Source organism: Pelobates fuscus, chromosome 7 (genome assembly GCF_036172605.1).
Source record: "Pelobates fuscus isolate aPelFus1 chromosome 7, aPelFus1.pri, whole genome shotgun sequence".
NCBI lineage: Eukaryota > Metazoa > Chordata > Amphibia > Anura > Pelobatidae > Pelobates > Pelobates fuscus.
The window spans coordinates 5,381,265-5,397,044 of record NC_086323.1 but is presented as its reverse complement, the minus strand read 5'-3'; positions in this window follow the sequence as shown (position 1 = coordinate 5,397,044).

Sequence of the window (15,780 nt, the reverse complement as noted above, 5' to 3'; positions counted from 1 at the left end):
TCTGAGCCCCTGCATAGGCTTCCCTTCCAGATATACGGTTTGCCTATGGTGCTGGCGGTTATCCGCCTGTGCCTGCAAGGGGTTAGCCTCATGCAGCACTTCCCACTGTTCCACAGTCGTGACTGGAACGGCAGAGCTGTAGGGAAGTGGTACCTCGTCCTGGTAATGATGTGCTGCTGCTCTCGGTGGTGGTGGTGGGGGCCCTGGTCGGATCCAGGTGTTGCGTTCCCTGGACTGCGGACAATCTCGTTGGTAATGTCCCCACCTCTGGCATCGGTGGCATTGCACAGAAGCAGGTGTGCGGTATCTCGGCTGTGCTGCGGCTGGTGCTGGTGGAGGAAGGGATCTTGGTGGGGGTTGAGGGTTAGGAGAAAATGAATTTACCCCCAGTGGCCGCATGGCCGGTTTGTTACCCACTGTCTTGGTTTGTCTGCGAGCATCCATAAAGTCATCTGCCTTTTTGGCAGCCTCGGTGAGGGTGGTGGGGTTACGGTCCCTCACCCATTCCTGCAGTTCTGAGGATATCCCCTCATAAAACTGCTCCAACAGCATCATTTGTAATAAGTCCTCCATGGACCTCGCTTTACTCGACTGCATCCACCCAAGGGCTGCCCTTTCTAGTCGGCAAGCCCACTCCGCATGTGAATCTTTGTCCACCTTTTTCAGTTCCCTGAAACGTCTCCGGTATGCCTCTGCTGTTATTGCATACCGGGCCAAGATAATCTCTTTCACCCGGTTATAGTTCCTAATTTCCACATCTGGTACAGTGCGGTAGGCTTCCGCTGCCCTTCCTGACAGCCGTCCCGCTAATATGGGTACCCACTCTTCCCTTGGTATGTTATGCAGTGTACATAGTCTCTCAAAGTCCTGTAGGAAGGCATCTATATCCTCCTCTGCTTCCACATACGTTTTAAACGCTTGGTAGGGAATTTTGGGCTTACCCTCTTGTGCTATAGCTCCTGCGGTACCTCTTTCTGGTGTTTGTGGTCTCCTGTTTCTCTTTACAAATTCCTGCACCTCTGTCATGGTTTTAGAGATGATCTCTGTGGGTGGGTTTTCCCCATAGAAGGCCAGTCTGTATTGTAATTGCCTTTGGAACTCCTCCTGTTCTGTTTCAGGTCTTTGTTCCGTGGCCTGGACCTCCTCTGCTCTGTATTCTGCCATTACTTCGGTGATGAGCGTTGCTTTGGATTTGCTGCTGGCAGAAACACCTTTTGCTTCCAGAAGATCTTTCAAGGTGGTTCTTTTTAGCGTAGAAAGGTCAATCTCCATTAATCCTTGTTCCTCTGTGAGTCTGGATCCCAGCGCTGCCAACCAATGTAGCGGAGGGCTGATTTCTCGCAGCTATTCTCCACTTTAGATCCAAGGAAGGCTCAGGAACAAGTCATTAGTAAATCCACAGCAGAGTTTCCAGCAGGTAAAACGGTACAGCAATATCCCCACAGCACTCCCAATAACTGGACGACACACAGTTTCAGGAGTAGAACTAGCAATCGTTTATTCCAGGGTTTCTTATAAAGCCTGCTCCCATGCAAGGGAGGGAACTACAGCAATTATGATAGTAACCAATAACATTCTTGTTACCTCCCACACATCTCCTCCCCTCAGAGGGAGTCATAATCCCCTTAAGTTGTACAGTAGTTTACCCCAAACTTGGATGTACCTCTAAAATATCATATAGCTTTAATATCAGGGTACCGCTGGGTAGCCCTGATCTGGGTGAATATAATATCCAAAATTCACCCAGATCGGACCAGGGGTTCGGCAGTTACCGGCAAGTGAAGTTTGACCGACCGCACACGAGTTGGTATCCGAAAAGGGTTCCATGAGAATGGGCCCTGCGGTCGGTCTCCGTTCGGTAGTTAAAATAGACATTTACAATTGCCATCCACATTTACATTCACCTAGATAGTGATTCCCTCATTCGGTACTTTATTACTACCGAATGGGGATTCGTTATGTCTCTCCGTTCGGCAGTTACGGAGCTCTGGAGGTCTCAGCGGTGTTTGGTTGTCTGAGTGTCCGATTTGAGTTCCAGGCACTCGACGACCAAACACCGCTGGGATTTTCATGCGTAAGATGGCCGCCGCCACGTGTACGCATGCCGAATGGCGGCCACCCAGATACAATGTTAATGCCGGTTAACTTGTGGTTTGGGGAAGAATGTGAGCCTTAATTGCTGGCACACTTCTCTCCGGGGTGGCCCCTCCGTTCGGTAGTTTCCATAAGTATATAGTACGGATGGAAACTACCGAATAACATATAATTCACATAATAAACAGACGAACAGCAATTTTAACATAGGGAAAAATTATACGGACACAGTCACACAGGCATTTTGCAGGACAGGCTTACTGCATTCCGCTACAATATCATAGGATAGCACTGAGTGATACACACTGTATATCATAGGACAGCACTGAGCGATACACACTGTATATCATATGACAGCACTGAGTGATACACACTGTATATCATAGGACAGCACTGAGTGATACACACTGTATATCATAGGACAGCACTGAGCGATACACACTGTATATCATAGGACAGCACTGAGTGATACACACTGTATATCATAGGGCAGCACTGAGTGATACACACTGTATATCATAGGACAGCACTGAGCGATACACACTGTATATCATAGGGCAGCACTGAGTGATACACACTGTATATTATAGGACAGCACTGAGTGATACACACTGTATATTATAGGACAGCACTGAGTGATACACACTGTATTTCATAGGACAGCACTGAGTGATACACACTGTATATTTGGTTGCACCACATTTGGTCCCAGGCGCAACCCACACTGGCGGCTCAGTGGCAGTACGGGTGGCAGGGGGAGCAGTATACCGGCTACCCACTGCCAAGGTTCATTTGGATTGGGGTGTGGGAGAGGGAACTGTGGAAGTGGGGCTGATGCAGAATTTACCTGCAGATGTTGTGCTGGGGAATGACTTGGGCCAAATGACTTCCGCTTTTATTCCCCAGGCTCCGTACCAGGAGGCACACCCCGTAACCACCCGACAACAGGCTCGCACCACGGCTACACGATACACTCTGAGGCTCAGGTAAGAGACCCTGTTCCCCAACTGACCCCCATGTCCTGGGATACCCCGACGACTTTTGCGACCGAAGTCCAGACCGATCCCACCCTCCAAGTATATAGGGACCGGGCACAAACAGACCAAGCAGGGCTAGAGGGGGAGCGGTTCATCTGGGAGAAAGAGTTACTATACCGTGTCACGGCAAAAGATGTGGGGGGGTCTGTCACCTTAACTAATAAACAGCTAGTGGTACCCCAGAAATATAGACAGGAGCTGCTGAGAATTGCGCATGACATTCCCTTGTCAGGACACCTAGGGATGACCCGTACCCGATACCGTTTGACCCATGCCTTCTTCTGGCCCGGGATCTCTCAGGATGTGCGCCAGTATTGCACCTCCTGCGACGTCTGCCAGCGTGTAGGTAAACGAGGGGATCGCCACAAGGCCAGGCTATGTCCCCTACCCATCATTGCAGAACCCTTCAGCCGAGTAGCGGTGGATATCGTAGGGCCCTTGCCAAAACCCAGTCCCTCTGGCAAAAGATATATCCTAACTATAGTGGACTACGCCACCAGGTACCCCGAAGCTGTAGCTCTCTCTAATATCCACGCTGAGACCGTAGCGGAAGCCTTAATGAAGGTATTTTCCCGAGTAGGGTTTCCCCAAGAGATCATCTCAGACCGAGGTACCCAATTTACGGCCGAAGTTACCCAACATCTGTGGAAGGTGTGTGGCATTAAGCCAATAGTTAATTCCGCCTACCACCCCCAGTCCAATGGGCTATGTGAGCGGTTCAACGGGACGCTGAAGCAGATGCTTCGGACGTTCGGGGAGACCCACAAAGACTGGGAGAGGTTTCTGCCTCACTTACTCTTTGCTTATAGAGAGGTTCCCCAGGAGTCAACAGGATTCTCCCCGTTTGAGCTACTATTTGGGAGGAGGGTGCGGGGACCCTTGAATTTGATTAGGGAACACTGGGAGGGGGAGAGTCCCACTAACGAAACCCCTATCATATCATACGTCCTGGAGTTCAGGGACCGTCTGGAGGCGCTAACCCAGGCTGTACACACCAACCTCCAGGCGGCCCAGCAACGCCAGCGACGCTGGTACGATAGAGGAGCCAGGGACCGCAGCTTTCAGGTGGGACAGAAGGTCTTGATCTTAAAGCCCGTCCGCACCGATAAGCTGCAGGCCATCTGGCAAGGCCCATACCAGGTAGTGGAGCAGCGATGCGACACTACCTATGTGATCGGCCCCTGCTCAGGGGTAGGGAAGAGACGCATGCTCCACGTGAACATGCTCAAACCCTACCATGAGAGGATCGAGGATGTGACGGCAATCTGTGCCTCCTCCTTAGAGGATCAGGAGAACCTACCCTTACCTGACCTACTAGAACCCGAGGAACAGATAGAGCCTTCCCGGGGAGTCCAGCTGGGGGAGCGGCTAAGCCCCCAGGAGCGTGCCCAGGTACAGGCGCTGATTGTAGCCAAAGGGACTACCTTCTCCAATTTACCTGGGTACACTCCGTTAGCCACCCACCGAGTAGAGACCCCAGGACAGCTACCGATGCGCCAGGCTCCATATAGGGTTCCGGAATCAGTCCGTACCCATATGAAAGCCGAACTAGACGAAATGCTGCAGCTAGGGGTTATCGAACCCTCCGATAGCCCCTGGGCATCGCCGGTAGTCCTGGTACCTAAAAAGGATGGCACCACCCGATTCTGTGTCGACTACCGGAGGCTAAATGACAAAACGGTGTCTGATGCCTACCCGATGCCCCGGATAGACGAGCTGTTAGATAAGATGGCACGGGGCCAGTACCTCACTACCATTGATTTGTGTAAGGGGTACTGGCAGATTCCTCTAGCCGATGACGCCATCCCCAAGTCGGCGTTTGTCACCCCGTTTGGCCTGTACCAATTCAAGGTCATGCCTTTCGGGATGAAAAACGCTCCGGCTACCTTTCAGCGGATGGTAGATCGGCTACTGGACGGTTTTCAGGAGTATGCCTGTGCCTATCTAGATGATATAGCCATCTTTAGCCAGACCTGGGAAGACCACCTACACCACATCGGGGCGATCCTAGATCGCATTGGGGAGGCTGGGTTAACCCTAAAACCTAGCAAGTGCCACATAGGTATGGCCGAGGTACAGTATCTGGGCCACCGTGTAGGATGTGGGCAGCAGAGGCCTGAGCCAGCCAAGATTGAGGCCGTAGCAAAGTGGCCTACCCCCAGGACTAAGACCCAGGTGCTGGCGTTCTTAGGGACGGCAGGCTATTACAGGAAGTTTGTCCCCGACTATAGCACCCTGGCCAAACCCCTAACGGACCTGACCAAAAAGAACCTTCCCCGACTGGTTGTCTGGGCCCCAGAGTGTGAGCAGGCATTCCAACAACTCAAGACTGCTCTCACTAATGCTCCTGTGTTAACTGCTCCTGATCCAACTAAAAGATTTCTTGTTCACACAGACGCTTCCATGTTTGGATTGGGGGCAGTACTGAGCCAAGTGGGAGCCGATGGCGGAGAACACCCCGTAGCCTATCTAAGCCGCAAGCTACTACCCCGAGAAGTGAGCTACGCCGCCATCGAGAAAGAATGCCTGGCCGTGGTGTGGGCCCTTAAAAAGTTGCAGCCATATCTGTACGGACAACCTTTTTCCTTACTCACAGATCACAACCCGTTAGTGTGGCTAAACCGTGTGTCTGGAGACAATGCCAGGCTGCTGCGCTGGAGCTTGGCGCTGCAGCCCTTTGACTTTACTATCCATTACCGGCCAGGAAAACAAAACGGTAACGCTGACGGGTTATCCAGACAGACTGAACTCGAGAAGTGATCTGTGAGTACTCTCCCGGACATCCCCAAGCCGATCCGTTGGGATCAGACTGTGTATGCCGGCTTGGTTCTGGGGGAGCATTGTGGCAAACCTAGCCACTTCTGAACTATATTCATTGCAGGTTGTCCGTAGGCTGAATGTATAACGTGTCCCGTTGACTGTATGTGTATTGTACTGTGACCGTTCGCATGCTGGCAGCCGTATGCCGCCAGCATACAAAGCATTCGTACGACGAAACACGGCTATCCTGGCCATTCGCCGTACGAAGGTGGACTCCCCAGGTAGACCACACATTCACAAGTCGTGTGGCACCAATTAACCGATTGCAACATTGTTGCAATCGGTAATTAAGGGCTCTCCTAGGTGGCCGTCGATCCACTACCGACCATGCGGCGGTCGGCCATCTTGGATCCTTTGTCTCTGCAGCGGTGTTCGGTCGTCGAGAGCCTGGAACTGAAAACGGCTACTCAGTGATCCGAACACCGCTGGACTTCCAGAGCGTTCGGGAGTACCGCGTTCGGTACATTATGTGTCCCGTACTTATTCGGTACTTTTAAACTCACCTTGATGTTTAAATGTATTATGTGCGGCGTTCGGTCAATTCAGCTGGGATCGGAGCGGTATTCTCACAAAGTGTGCGCCCCGACCCCAGCTATCTACCGAACGTTCGGTTATTCTAAAGTACCGAATATTACGGTGTAGCGGAGAGCTGTTTTCTCGCAGCTATTCTCCACTTTAGATCCAAGGAAGGCTCAGGAACAAGTCATTAGTAAATCCACAGCAGAGTTTCCAGCAGGTAAAACGGTACAGCAGTATCCCCACAGCACTCCCAATAACTGGACGACACACAGTTTCAGGAGTAGAACTGACAATCGTTTATTCCAAGGTTTCTTATAAAGCCTGCTCCCATGCAAGGGAGGGAACTACAGTAATTAGGACAGTAACCAATACCATTCTTGTTACCTCCCACACATCTCCTCCCCTCAGAGTGAGTCATAATCCCCTTAAGTTGTACAGTAGTTTACCCCAAACTTGGATGTACCCCTAAACCATCATATATCTTTAATATCAGGGTACCGCTGGGTAGCCCTGATCTGGGTGAATATAATATCCAAAATTCACCCAGATCGGACCAGGGGTTCGGCAGTTACAGGCAAGTGAAGTTTGACCGACCGCACACGGGTTGGTATCCGAAAAGGGTTCCATGAGAATGGGCCCTGCGGTCGGTCTCCGTTCGGTAGTTAAAATAGACATTTACAATTGCCATCCACATTTGCATTCACCTAGATAGTGATTCCCTCATTCGGTACTTTATTACTACCGAATGGGGATTCGTTATGTCTCTCCGTTCGGCAGTTACGGAGCTCTGGAGGTCTCAGCGGTGTTTGATTGTCTGAGGGTCCGATTTGAGTTCCAGACACTCGACGACCAAACACCGCTGGGATTTTCATGCGTAAGATGGCCGCCGCCACGTGTACGCATGCCGAATGGCGGCCACCCAGATACAATGTTAATGAGCCGGTTAACTTGCGGTTTGGAAAGAATGTGAACCTTAATTGCTGGCACACTTCTCTCCGGGGTGGCCCCTCCGTTCGGTAGTTTCCATAAGTATATAGTACGGATGGAAACTACCGAATAACATATAATTCACATAATAAACAGGCGAACAGCAATTTCAACATAGGGAAAAATTATACGAACACAGTCACACAGGCATTTTGCAGGACAGGCTTACTGCATTCCGCTACACTGCTCCCCCTTGCCCACAAGCCGGCATACACAGTCTGATCCCACACGGATCGGCTTGGGGATGACCGGGGTGCTCACGGATCATTTCTCCAGATCAGTTTGTCGCGACAACCCGTCGGCGTTTCCGTTTTGCTTACCCGGGCGGTATTGAATGTTAAAGTCAAAAGGCTGTAGCGCCAAACTCCAGCGCAGCAGCCTGGCATTGTCCCCAGCCACCCGGTTCAGCCAGACTAACGGGTTGTGATCCGTGAGCAGCGAAAAAGCCTGTCCATACAAATAGGGTTGCAATTTCTTCAAGGCCCACACCACAGCCAGGCATTCCTTCTCGATGGCGGCGTAGCTTACTTCCCGGGGTAAAAGTTTGCGACTGATGTAAGCCACGGGATGTTCTCCGCCATCGGCCCCGACTTGGCTTAATACTGCCCCCAATCCAAACATAGAAGCGTCTGTGTGAACAAGAAAACGTTTAGTTGGATTGGGAGCGGCCAAGACAGGGGCATTAACAAGTGCGTCTTTCAAGTTTTGGAATGCCTGCTCACACTCCGGGGTCCAGGTTACTTGACGGGGAAGGTTTTTACGGGTCAGGTCAGTGAGGGGTTTGGCCAGGGCACTATAATTGGGGACAAACTTCCGATAATACCCTGCTGTCCCTAAAAAGGCTAACACCTGGGTTTTAGTTGTCGGGGTAGGCCACTGGGATACTGCCTCTACTTTGGCGGGTTCCGGCTTCTGCTTACCACAGCCCACTCGGTGGCCCAGGTACTGTACCTCGGCCATCCCGATACTACATTTAGCTGGTTTTAGGGTCAAACCCGCCTCCCTGATCCTGTCTAGGACCGCTCCTATATGGGCCAAGTGTTCCTGCCAGGTATCGCTAAATATGGCAATATCATCGAGATATGCGCAGGTATAGTCTTGGAACCCATCTAGGAGACGGTCCACCATCCGCTGGAAGGTAGCCGGCGCGTTTTTCATCCCAAACGGCATGACCTTAAATTGGTACAGGCCGAATGGGGTGACAAAGGCGGACTTGGGGATGGCGTCCGGGGCCAGGGGAATCTGCCAATACCCTTTGCACAAATCAATCGTGGTAAGGTATTGCCCCCTGGCCATCCGGTCTAGTAACTCATCGATCCTAGGCATCGGGTATGCGTCGGATACGGTCTTCTCATTCAGTCTCCTGTAGTCCACGCAAAAGCGGGTCGTGCCGTCCCGCTTTGGTACGAGGACCACTGGAGATGCCCAGGGACTATCTGAGGGCTCAATCACTCCTAATTGTATCATCTCCTCAATTTCTTTGCGCATATTCTCCCGGACCGCTTCAGGGATGCGGTACGGGGTCTGGCGCATGGGGAGTTGACCTGGGGTGTCTACTCGGTGGGTAGCCAGAGGGGTGTATCCAGGTACATTAGAAAAGGTTTCCTGCTTTTCCTGCAGTAGCTGTTGTACCTCGATACGCTCCTGTGGGCTCAACCGATCCCCCAATACAACTGCTCCTAAATCCCCAGCCAGCTGTCCGTCTTCTAACAGATCGGGGAGGGGTAGGCTGTCGCTCTCTTCAGAGGTGGGGGCGCAGATCGCTGTCACCTCCTCTGAACGTTCCTGGTAAGGTTTCAGCATGTTCACATGGATCATGCGTCGCCCCCCATTCCCTGCGCAGTGGCCAATTATATACGTGGTGTCACATCGTTGTTCTACCACTCTATAAGGGCCTTGCCAGGCGGCCTGTAGCTTATCGTGTCGAACAGGTTTTAAAATTAAAACTTTCTGTCCGACCTGAAAGCTGCGGTCCCTGGCGCCTCTATCGTACCAGGTGCGCTGCCGCGTCTGAGCTGCCTGTAGGTTTTCCTTTACCGTCTTGGTGAGTGCTTCCAGGCGATCTCGAAGGGCCAACACATATGGTACAATAGGGGTACCGTCCACGCTACGGTCTCCTTCCCAGTGTTCTCTAATCAAGTCTAGGGGTCCCCTTACTCTCCTCCCGAATAGCAGCTCAAAAGGGGAAAATCCTGTAGATTCCTGCGGCACTTCCCTGTAAGCAAACAGTAAGTGCGGCAGGAATTTTTCCCAGTCTCGGTGAGTCTCTGCGAAGGTTCGGAGCATCTGCTTTAAGGTGCCATTGAACCGTTCGCAGAGCCCATTAGTCTGGGGGTGGTACGGAGCACTAATTATAGGCTTAATTTTACAGAACTTCCAGAGTTGTTGGGTAACCTCTGCCGTGAACTGAGTGCCCTGATCCGAGATGATCTCCCTGGGTAGCCCCATCCGGGAGAAAACCTGCATCAGCGCCTCAGCCACCGTCTCTGCATGTATATTAGTTAAAGCTACCGCCTCGGGGTAGCGCGTGGCATAGTCCACTACAGTCAGGATGTATCGTTTGCCCGAGGGGCTGGGTTTCCGGAAGGGACCTACAATATCTACGGCAACCCTATGAAAGGGTTCCTCAATTATGGGTAGGGGGTGCAGCTTCGCCTTATGCTTATCCCCCCTCTTTCCCACCCTCTGGCACGTGTCGCAGGTACTACAGTACCTGCGTACCTCCTGGCTAATCCCTGGCCAAAAGAAACTCTGGGTCAATCGATATCTGGTACGGCTGACCCCCAAATGTCCGGATAGCGGAATATCGTGCGCTATCCGGAGTAATTCGGTTCGGTACCTCTGAGGTACCACCAGCTGTCTTGTGGTAATGGGGTCTGACCCATCTATCTGTTTACTTGATTCCCGGTATAATAACTGTCGGTCCCATACAAATCTTTCCCCCTCCGCCCCCGGTTGGATAGAGGTGACCTTGTCTCGGTATACCTGTAAGGTGGGGTCAGTGACTACCTCGGCTACAAACTCGTCAGGAGGGGCCCAAGGGATACAGTCTAAGGAAGGGGAGGAATCTCTTACCTGGACCTCCGGCAGTGCGTTGTTTTGTTGGGTGCGGGCCTGTTGCCTGGTGACTACTGGGTGTGCTTCTTCAGTAGGTTGTGCTTCAAATGCGGAGGTGAGTTTGCCCAGGTCATTCCCCAGGACCACCTCAGCAGGTAATTGCGGCATTAGTCCCACTTCCACATTCCCGTACCCCGCACCCCAATGCAAATGTACCCTGGCTGTGTCTAGCCGATACACGGCTCCCCCTGCAACCCTGACAGCCACAGTCTTATTAAGTTTGGCCTTATCTGGAACCAAATGGCTTTGCACCAGGGTGATGGTGGCTCCTGAGTCTCTGAGCCCCTGCATAGGCTTCCCTTCCAGATATACGGTTTGCCTATGGTGCTGGCGGTTATCCGCCTGTGCCTGTAAGGGGTTGGCCTCATGCAGCACTTCCCACTGTTCCACAGTCGTGACTGGAACGGCAGAGCTGTAGGGAAGTGGTACCTCATCCTGGTAATGATGTGCTGCTGCTCTCGGTGGTGGTGGTGGGGGCCCTGGTCGGATCCAGGTGTTGCGTTCCCTGGACTGCGGACAATCTCGTTGGTAATGTCCCCACCTCTGGCATCGGTGGCATTGCACAGAAGCAGGTGTGCGGTATCTCGGCTGCGCTGCTGCTGGTGCTGGTGGAGGAAGGGATCTTGGTGGGGGTTGAGGGTTAGGAGAAAATGAATTTACCCCCAGTGGCCGCATGGCCGGTTTGTTACCCACTGTCTTGGTTTGTCTGCGAGCATCCATAAAGTCATCTGCCTTTTTGGCAGCCTCGGTGAGGGTGGTGGGGTTACGGTCCCTCACCCATTCCTGCAGTTCTGAGGATATCCCCTCATAAAACTGCTCCAACAGCAGCATTTGTAATAAGTCCTCCATGGACCTCGCTTTACTCGACTGCATCCACCCAAGGGCTGCCCTTTCTAGTCGGCAAGCCCACTCCGCATGTGAATCTTTGTCCACCTTTTTCAATTCCCTGAAACGTCTCCGGTATGCCTCTGGTGTTATTGCATACCGGGCCAAGATAATCTCTTTCACCCGGTTATAGTTCCTAATTTCCACATCTGGTACAGTGCGGTAGGCTTCCGCTGCCCTTCCTGACAGCCGTCCCGCTAATATGGGTACCCATTCTTCCCTTGGTATGTTATGCAGTGTACATAGTCTCTCAAAGTCCTGTAGGAAGGCATCTATATCCTCCTCTGCTTCCACATACGTTTTAAAAGCTTGGTAGGGAATTTTGGGCTTACCCTCTTGTGTTATAGCTCCTGCGGTGCCTCTTTCTGGTGTTTGTGGTCTCCTGTTTCTCTTTACAAATTCCTGCACCTCTGTCATGGTTTTAGAGATGATCTCTGTGGGTGGGTTTTCCCCATAGAAGGCCAGTCTGTATTGTAATTGCCTTTGGAACTCCTCCTGTTCTGTTTCAGGTCTTTGTTCCGTGGCCTGGACCTCCTCTGCTCTGTATTCTGCCATTACTTCGGTGATAAGCGTTGCTTTGGATTTGCTGCTGGCAGAGACACCTTTTGCTTCCAGAAGGTCTTTCAAGGTGGTTCTTTTTAGCGTAGAAAGGTCAATCTCCATTAATCCTTGTTCCTCTGTGAGTCTGGATCCCACCGCTGCCAACCAATGTAGCGGAGAGCTGTTTTCTCGCAGCTATTCTCCACTTTAGATCCAAGGAAGGCTCAGGAACAAGTCATTAGTAAATCCACAGCAGAGTTTCCAGCAGGTAAAACGGTACAGCAGTATCCCCACAGCACTCCCAATAACTGGACGACACACAGTTTCAGGAGTAGAACTGACAATCGTTTATTCCAAGGTTTCTTATAAAGCCTGCTCCCATGCAAGGGAGGGAACTACAGTAATTAGGACAGTAACCAATACCATTCTTGTTACCTCCCACACATCTCCTCCCCTCAGAGTGAGTCATAATCCCCTTAAGTTGTACAGTAGTTTACCCCAAACTTGGATGTACCCCTAAACCATCATATATCTTTAATATCAGGGTACCGCTGGGTAGCCCTGATCTGGGTGAATATAATATCCAAAATTCACCCAGATCGGACCAGGGGTTCGGCAGTTACAGGCAAGTGAAGTTTGACCGACCGCACACGGGTTGGTATCCGAAAAGGGTTCCATGAGAATGGGCCCTGCGGTCGGTCTCCGTTCGGTAGTTAAAATAGACATTTACAATTGCCATCCACATTTGCATTCACCTAGATAGTGATTCCCTCATTCGGTACTTTATTACTACCGAATGGGGATTCGTTATGTCTCTCCGTTCGGCAGTTACGGAGCTCTGGAGGTCTCAGCGGTGTTTGATTGTCTGAGGGTCCGATTTGAGTTCCAGACACTCGACGACCAAACACCGCTGGGATTTTCATGCGTAAGATGGCCGCCGCCACGTGTACGCATGCCGAATGGCGGCCACCCAGATACAATGTTAATGAGCCGGTTAACTTGCGGTTTGGAAAGAATGTGAACCTTAATTGCTGGCACACTTCTCTCCGGGGTGGCCCCTCCGTTCGGTAGTTTCCATAAGTATATAGTACGGATGGAAACTACCGAATAACATATAATTCACATAATAAACAGGCGAACAGCAATTTCAACATAGGGAAAAATTATACGAACACAGTCACACAGGCATTTTGCAGGACAGGCTTACTGCATTCCGCTACATACGGGAATTATGTATTTTAATGTCAATTGTCGGTTTTGCTGCACGAGGGGATAATCCACTTAATCGTCCATTTTAGTGGGAGTATCCTTCTCGTGCAGCGATGCCTGTTGGGAAAGTCACAATGCATGTTGGGAGAAATCCCCTGGAATATCTGTATGGAAACCCCTTGCATGGGGAACTGCATAAATACGCTGCTTGTGAATAAACCGAGTTAGTTGACTCCCAAACTGTGTTTCGTCCGGTTATTGGGAGGATTGGGGATATTGCCTTGCTTTCTACTCTGACTGTGGAATTCCTGAAGATACCAACGGATATCGTGGACTAATATACTGCATTCCGTTACATATATCATAGGACAGCACCGAGCGATACACGCTGTATATCATAGGACAGCACTGAGCGATACACACTGTATATCATAGGGCAGCACTGAGTGATACACACTGTATATTATAGGACAGCACTGAGTGATACACACTGTATATTATAGGACAGCACTGAGTGATACACACTGTATATCATAGGACAGCACTGAGTGATACACACTGTATATCATAGGACAGCACTGAGTGATACACACTGTATATCATAGGACAGCACTGAGCGATACACACTGTATATCATAGGACAGCACTGAGTGATACACACTGTATATCATAGGACAGCACTGAGTGATACACACTGTATATCATAGGGCAGCACTGAGTGATACACACTGTATATCATAGGACAGCACTGAGTGATACACACTGTATATCATAGGACAGCACTGAGTGATACACACTGTATATCATAGGACAGCACTGAGTGATACACACTGTATATCATAGGACAGCACTGAGTGACACACACTGTATATCATAGGACAGCACTGAGCGATACACACTGTATATCATAGGACAGCACTGAGCGATACACACTGTATATCATAGGACAGCACTGAGTGATACACACTGTATATCATAGGGCAGCACTGAGTGATACACACTGTATATCATAGGACAGCACTGAGTGATACACACTGTATATCATAGGGCAGCACTGAGTGATACACACTGTATATCATAGGACAGCACTGAGTGATACACACTGTATATCATAGGACAGTACTGAGCGATACACACTGTATATCATAGGACAGCACTGAGTGATACACACTGTATATCATAGGACAGCACTGAGTGATACACACTGTATATCATAGGACAGCACTGAGTGATACACACTGTATATCATAGGACAGCACTGAGTGACACACTGTATATCATAGGGCAGCACTGAGTGATACACACTGTATATCATAGGACAGCACTGAGTGATACACACTGTATATCATAGGGCAGCACTGAGTGATACACACTGTATATCATAGGACAGCGCTCAGTAATACACACTGTATATCATAGGACAGCACTGAGTGATACACACTGTATATCATAGGACAGCACTGAGTGATACACACTGTATATCATAGGACAGCACTGAGTGACACACTGTATATCATAGGGCAGCACTGAGTGATACACTGTATATCATAGGACAGCACTGAGTGATACACACTGTATATCATAGGACAGCACTGAGTGACACACTGTATATCATAGGACAGCACTGAGTGATACACACTGTATATCATAGGACAGCGCTCAGTAATACACACTGTATATCATAGGACAGCACTGAGTGATACACACTGTATATCATAGGACAGCACTGAGTGATACACACTGTATATCATAGGACAGCACTGAGCGATACACACTGTATATCATAGGACAGCACTGAGTGATACACACTGTATATCATAGGACAGCACTGAGTGATACACACTGTATATCATAGGACAGCACTGAGCGATACACACTGTATATCATAGGACAGCACTGAGTGATACACATTGTATATCATAGGACAGCACTAAGTGATACACGCTGTATATCATAGGACAGCACTGAGCGATACACACTGTATATCATAGGACAGCACTGAGTGACACACACTGTATATCATAGGACAGCACTGAGTGATACACACTGTATATCATAGGACAGCACTGAGTGACACACACTGTATATCATAGGACAGCACTGAGTGATACACACTGTATATCATAGGACAGCACTGAGTGATACACACTGTATATCATAGGACAGCACTGAGTGACACACACTGTATATCATAGGACAGCACTGAGTGATACACACTGTATATCGTAGGACAGCACTGAGTGATACACACTGTATATCATAGGACAGCACTGAGTGACACACACTGTATATCATAGGACAGCACTGAGCGATACACACTGTATATCATAGGACAGCACTGAGTGACACACACTGTATATCATAGGATAGCACTGAGTGATACACACTGTATATCATAGGACAGCACTGAGCGATACACACTGTATATCATAGGACAGCACTGAGTGATACACACTGTATATCATAGGACAGCACTGAGTGATACACACTGTATATCATAGGGCAGCACTGAGTGATACACACTGTATATCATAGGACAGCACTGAGCGATACACACTGTATATCATAGGAC